This window comes from Equus przewalskii, chromosome 28 (assembly GCF_037783145.1).
Source record: "Equus przewalskii isolate Varuska chromosome 28, EquPr2, whole genome shotgun sequence".
Taxonomy (NCBI): Eukaryota; Metazoa; Chordata; class Mammalia; order Perissodactyla; family Equidae; genus Equus; species Equus przewalskii.
This window is the reverse complement of record NC_091858.1, coordinates 36,556,415-36,563,625: the sequence shown is the minus strand read 5'-3', so window position 1 is coordinate 36,563,625 and position 7,211 is coordinate 36,556,415. Positions and strand designations below refer to the sequence as shown.

The 7,211-nt window shown below is 41.1% G+C and overlaps 1 long non-coding RNA gene across 1 annotated transcript; it reads right to left on the bottom strand.

Moving 5' to 3' along the window:
• Positions 1-630: 630 nt before the first annotated feature.
• Positions 631-6,118, bottom strand: LOC139080050 (uncharacterized). The gene is made up of 3 exons (XR_011534178.1): positions 5,856-6,118; positions 2,535-2,663; positions 631-1,379 (listed from the first exon to the last, which is right to left on the bottom strand). It is a non-coding gene; the product is annotated as an uncharacterized lncRNA (long non-coding RNA).
• Positions 6,119-7,211: the final 1,093 nt, after the last annotated feature.

Below are 7,211 nucleotides of genomic sequence, written 5' to 3'. Positions count from 1 at the left end.
TTCGAAAGAAAGATGCAGGAGCCAGATAGTGATTCTTTCTTTTTTCCTTTTCAAAGCTTTACTTTCAGTGACTACTTTTTTCTGTTTTTGTTTTTTTTTTTAAGATTGGCACAAGCATATCTGTTGCTAATCTTCCTTTATTTTTTTCTCCCCAGAGCCCCAGTACATAGTTGTGTATCTGAGTTGTACGTTCTTCTGTGTGGGACACCACCAGAGCAGTGCTACGTTTGTGCCCAGGATGTGAACCAGCAAAACCCTGGACAGCTGAACTGAACCACACAAACTTAACCACTCGGCCACGGGGCCAGCCCCTAGAGAGTGGTTCTGCATCTGAGGGCATCCTCCGTGTCCTGTGAGCACCCCCTTAAAATATCTTCAAGAGAGATGTTGACGTGCAAGTCCATATGGAACACTCAATCATTCTTCAGCACACTTACTATTAATAACATAGTTACATTTTTGTTGTATTATAAAATTATCATTGTTTTGATGGAGAAGATCTTTCCTCTATTTCTTTTATATAAAACCACTTCATCCTATAACGGTCATTTCAAAATTATTCCATCTGAAATTCCACCCCCACCCCCCCCCACCCCCGACACACACACTTAACCAGGCTGGGTCCCTTCCTCTATTCTCTGCTATCACATTCATATTAATTGATACTTTAGAGGTAGCCCATGGCCCATAGGAATTGTGGTCATCTTGAGGACAAGAGCCATTTCCTTTTTTCATTCCTAGTATCTAGTAACCTTGACACATTTTAAAATAAACGAACAAATAGACAAATCAACTCTGCCATTTTGAAAGTATTTCTCTTTTGCTGCGGCATTTCACTCAAAGAAAAGAGGAAGCCAAGGGTTTAGATTTAAAATGGAACTATCTTTTCTAAATCTATATTAAATGCACAGGTGGGGGCACAATTCTTGAATGTGATTAACCAGGAAAAGCTTCTGGTCAGCCTAGAATTCATTTGGTAGACTTCCCAGGAGATACGCTTCTATGGTGAAAAGAGAAGAGCTTTATTAGTTTCAAAGACATGATACATTCGCTCCACAGTTTTATTTGTCAAGAAATTACCACAGAATCTCCTTTGGAGCATAGAGAATAGATGGCCTAGCCCGTGGAAATTTAAGAAATAGTATACACCATAAAATTTTACTACATTTTTCACGGCAGCAGACAAAAAAAAATGAAGCTAACAGTAAGAAATATGACTTTGACTCTTTCAAAGAATATCTGAGCATCCGTAGATATAGTCAATATTTACATATATTAGCTATGCTTCTGTATTTCAGCTATTCTACAAAGGATTTGAGGTTCGCTGGGGAAATATTATCAAAAAGAAAATCTCCTCCCAGTCCAGGAAGCCTCTCCACCTGGAAGAAGAGAAAGAAACAGTTTTATTATGGAATAAGCATTCACCAGAATGTGATGTATATCAAGAGGAGATTGCAAATGTGGGAAGAAATCTCTTCCTTTTATATAGCCAGGCAGATGCACCCATGACATGCATGTTCTCAACACAAAAATAACTAGTCCTCACGTAAGAAGACTTGACAGCACCATTTATTACACATAGTTCACCCCAAGTTTGCTGGTAATTGGGGTGGCCAGCTGTGTTAGCTAATTGGCTTTATCTAGAGGGGGGAAAGACCCTCTCACATCTTTAAAATAGGAGGTAGTGTTGCAACTTGGAGCAAGGTGTCTCTGGAAGTTCTGCTCCGTCCCTCCCACAGAAGCTGGGAGGGAGGGGCTCCATCTTCCTTATGATACATTTCAGAAAAATGGTTCCCGGGTCCTTGAGAAAGACATCCATGGGTCATACAGCTGAGAAAAGGCCTATCTAGCAAAGGATTTATATACATTTCAAGGAGAGGAGAAAGGACTTGCAATTACAATTTTTCTAAAAGAAATGGTCCCAGAAAAAAGAGAGTGAGAGGAAATCTCATCCCTTGTATTCAACTTGCAGAATTAAACCTCTTATTTTACTGTGCGTTTGTCCTTACAGGTTGACTGTGTTGCACAATTTCATGGAAATGCAAAGTTTAAGACAGAAGAATAGCGGAAGTTTTATTCCACTGCTAGGTAAGAAGTTTGGGGTGACCAAAGGTATTTGTTGTCTGTTTTGCTGTAAGGAAATAGTACACAACAAAACAGGCCAACCTTGGGAAGCTGTATTCCAGTGGGTGTTTTCTGCTCATAAAAAAGGCCTGTTTCAGACGTGACTGTTGGTGAAGATCCCTAACAGAGAAAATTTTGTCCATCAGACAGCCTCATGCCCGAATGATCCATCCTTTAGCAAGCATGAGAACAGATTAGTGGGGACCAGGAGGAATGCCAGATGCTCGTCCTCTTGGGAAAGAAGGAAAAGAAAGCTCTGCAGAGATCTGAAGAGGAACAGAACGAAGGTAGGATGCCATTGGTTTTCTCATCATTTTATTTTACCAGGATCGAATGAAGTCTGAGGAAAGGAAATTCAGACCAGGAACAATAAAAGGACAGAATTAAGAAGACTGTTAGTTTAAAATTACCTTCCAAACCTGGGTCAGGTGATTCCTGCAGACTCCTGTAAGTCCACAACTTCCATCCGCACTTCTGCCCTCGTTTTCCCCTGGTTCACTCCAGCATGGTCCTGCTTTTAAGGACTGCATTCTTCTTTCCTTTGTTGGACCCCGAAAGAATTAAGCTATTGCTGCTAGTCTGTAACTTAGAAATTCCATAACAATAATGTTGACTACCTGCGTAGTGTTTTTGACCACAGAACAATTAGAAGGTACACCTGGATAAATGCTCCCTTGCAGCTGGATGTGACTGGCTGATGCAAACGCTAACATTGAAACAGCGTGGAAGGGCAGGCCATTCTTGTCACTGAGATATTAACTTCTTTAAAAAACAGGTGAGGGGTGATCAATCTGCCCTGGAAACTGTTGACTAAGTTCAATTCATTCGGATCTTAATGCCTGAATTAATTGCATCTGACTACAAAGGAAAGGAAAAGCAAAATCTGTTATTCTTGAAAAGAAGAATTAGGCAAATTCACTGACATCTGTTTATTTGGAAAAGATTATTTATGGAAATTACTTATTAGTAAACTAAGATTTTATGCTGAAGCCACGCTTAAGGTCTTATGAAAGCAAACTTTACATAAAGAAGCTCTTTTTTACAGAAAAAAATATATATACATCCAATAATTAACCCCAAATTTTATAACCAGTGGGTGTCAAAGTTTATGCTTCTATAGGTCTATGTGATTTAATTATTTTCTAGATTTTTGGTGCATTTTTTTTCAACTCAAGTATTCGAGTAAGTTAGCAGGCAGAAAGAGTCTGGCTGGCTACGCCTCACCTATTTAGCAATCTTGAGGCATTACGTGAAGTACAGGGTGACAATCACAACTGAATGACACCCATAGACCAGGCAAATACTTAGCCAATTTTAGCACTGGAGAGTTCATTAGTTCTCTTTCCAGAACATCTTTCAATAAGAGAAATACGTTTGCATTTCGCCACTCATACTTCACCCACTAACAAGATAATGCCTTGTGAAGTAGCTTGAAGGTAAGGAGCTAGAAGGAGAAAAGAGACTGACAATTTCAATTATAACGAAACTGAGTATAAGCAGATGTTTCAATCTACAAACTCAGTACAACTTACAAGGCACATGACTATCTAAGCCACTGCAGCTATAAACATACCTATATTTCTTGGATTCGCATCACGCATCTATAATAGATTTTTCCTTTTGTGTCCTAGAATTGCAGAATTACTAAAACTGTCCTTCTGAAATAAAAGCTTCTCTCTTGTGGTCCTGAAGATAGTGTTGCTAGGCAGCAGACACTCTCTCCTCTTCCATCCTTTCCAGGAGTGGAGTTGCCGTAGCAGCCCTCAGTCCACATCTGGGTGCCAGACAGGTGTCTGGAAGTGAGTCATTCTCTTGAGAACATTTGCCTCTAGGATTTTTGGGAAAGTCAGTTTAAATCAGCCACATAAAATAAGCCTTAATAACCTTGAAGGTATAAATAGAGTCTCATGAAGCACAGAGCTTGACAGAACTGGGTAATCAGAGTAGAGAAAGAATTAAATATAGCCAAGGAGAAGGGAACTAACGCCAACTGAACAAGTCATTTCAACTATAATTTTAAGATAATAGGTTTTGAAATTTGGTCCTTGTGGAAAAGCCTAAGAAAGAGTTTAAGTAGCTCTAAGACACAAGAGCAATGTTTAAGAGAACAAAAATATGCTTTTAATTAATGGGATGACTAAAAACACAAAATGCTTTGGTGAGACTTTTCTTATTCAATTATGCATCTTTGTTTAAGCTGCCATATTTAATTTTTGGTAATTTAGTATGATAATTCTGTACCACAAACAAAAAATTCTGGCTTATCAATGAAGAAAATGTGTTGGCTAAACGTTTCATATTAGAAGAAAGAAGGGATAGAAAATTGGGATAATTTAGTGGTTTGATCCCCACAAACTGAGTTTCTTTGGAAACAACTGATATTTCTTGTTTCTGTCCATTTAACACAAATAAAGATTAGAAGCACATTAATTAAATTGAAAGATTCATATAAGAAGTTTATTTTTAACTTGCACTAATGTCTAAGGTAAATAAGGTATAAATGAGCTTATATTCCTGCTTTCGGAACTGACTCATTGCTATTTTAGGTTGAATTGTCGTCCCCCCCCCAAAGATGTGTCAGATGCCTCACCCCTAGCATTTCAGAAAGTGACCTTATTGGAAATAGGGTCTTTGCAGAGATAATCAAGTTAAAAATGAGGTCATTAGGGTGGGCCCTAATTCAATATGACTGATATCCTTATAAAAAGGGGAAATGTGGGCACAGACTTGCACAGTAGGAAGTTATGTGAAGAGACAGGTGGAGAACGCCAAGTGAAGACTGGAGTGATGTTGCCACAGCCGAGGATGTCTGGGGCACCAGCAGCCAGAAGAGGCCAGGAAGGAGCTTCCCCATATATATATATATATATATATATATAATATATATATAATATGGGTGTAAGGAAGTGTTAAAAACAAGACAACAGGCCCTAAATGGAGTGGCTTATGTTAAGCGCTATCTCACCAAACCAAGACATAACTTATTCACAGCGTCAGCTCTCCCAGAAAAGGAATCTGAAACCAGTCAATCAGGGATCGCCTGATCAGCACTAGTGAGGTCATCAGCTAACAGACCCTGCTGTCCCCTGAAGGATGGTGACCTTGCCATAACCAACCGGCTTTTGTCTTGTGTGACTTCCTTGTCCCTGCTCCCTTCCGCCTATCAGTCTGTCATTTTGTACATCTCCTGGGAGCTCCTTTCTATCTGCTAGATTGGATCCTGCTTGATTCAAATCAATTTTTGCTCAAATAAACTCTTAAAAATTTTAACATGCCTCAGTTTATCTTGTCATAGTTCTGGAGTTAGAAGAGGGAAGCGAAGGAGACACCCACCCCCTCCCATTGAGAGCCCCCGGGAGCACTGAGCAACCAGGCACAGGCAGCTGCTGAGCCCTTGAGCTGACTGCATTCTCACCCCTCTGGTGGTTGTGGTAAATCCCTCTCGGTCCTAGCTCCATGGCCCTTGCGTTATCAGAAACTAGCCAGAGTCTGACCAGGTCAGACTTAGAAACCAGACTGGGTCCAGGGTCAGACTGGATCTGACTTAAGCTGGACTGGGGCCAGCGTGAGGCCTCAGGTGAACAAAATCTTGCTTTTGGGCTGAACAAGCAGGTTAATCTCACCAAAGATCATCTTGACTCACGTGGCCACAGCTGAGCACCGTTAACCTAGATAAGCTGACCCATTTAGCAGGTGCCCTAGAGAAAAGGGGGTCTCAGCCAGGTTCTCACCATAAAGGTGGACAGAAAATTATTTTTCCTCCTCTTCAGTGTCTGGGGATCAGGATGGGACCCGCTGGGACACCCCACTCCTCCAGAGCCTGCAGACGGGATCCTGGGAAAACGCAGAAGCCAGCAAAGGGTGAGAATTCCTGCCAGAGTCAGCACTCCCAGATGTCCATCTGTGGTGCCTGGTGGAGAGGAAGGTAAAATTTCACATCGTCCCCTCCTTTCCAAATCCAGATTGGCAGGAAGAAACATCTGTCTGAATTCGATCTTTGAATTCTTTCTATCTCAGGGACAGCTATCGCTTTCTTGTTTGTCTTGTTTTGTGTCCTGAGAACTTGGCATGGCAACTGTCAGGTTGGGGTCCCCAAAATACGGCCGGAGAGAAAGGTGGGTTTTGCCCCATTTGCAGTTTGGGTCCTGCTGACTGCTGTCGGCTCTCAGGGCAATTGTCTGGGTCTCTTTCTTTGGGGTCATCTCTGGATCTCGGAAGGGTAGTTATCTTTTCACCCTCCTAGGGGACGCCCCTTGCATCCAAGGGATTGTTCGATACCGCCAGGAAGGTTTACTGTTTGTCCTGTTCAAACCTGACAAGATATTTGAAAGGATTTTTTTTTGAATAGCTCTAAGGTCAGAGCTGGCTGAATTGGAAGCTGATATTCAGAGCCTGATAGGAAGTTTTTTCAGGCCTTCTCCCCAAGCTAAAATGAAACTATGTACCCAGCGGGAAGGAAAAACATTCTGAAGCTAATACATTTGAAATACTGACCTTAAATCTCTCTTCTTGTTGCAGGTGTTCTGGTAACTTGAACGTGACTCTGGTGTCCCCAGGGAAGGAACCACGTCCTCTGGGTACCTGCCTAAACACATGGCATATTTATACATTGTATCATCATAGATGAGCGCTCCTGAAATAGCTGTTTTACTGTATTTACTATGATTAACATCCATGGAAATATTGGCTGGTGCTATGGACCCTGTCCCTCCAAATTCTTACATCTTGCATCAATTTCAGAAAGTTTTCAACTGATGTCTTCTGAAATCATTTTCTCTATTTTTTTTTCTTTTCTTCTGGGACTTAAATTACCTGTTTGTTAGACCATTTACAATCACTTCACAGTTCTCAGATGCTCTTTTCTATTATGTTTCTCACTAATTTTCCCTTTAGATATTTTTGTTGCGCTCCTTTCTTACTTACCAGTCCTTCTGATGCCATGTTGTCTGCAATTAACTTCATCTCATGATTTAAAAAAAAGTTCAGAGGGGCCGGCCTGGTGGCATAGTGATTAAGTTTACGTGCTCCACTTCGGCAGCCTGGGGTTCGCAGGTTCAAATCCCAGGCACAGACTTAGCACTGCTCAT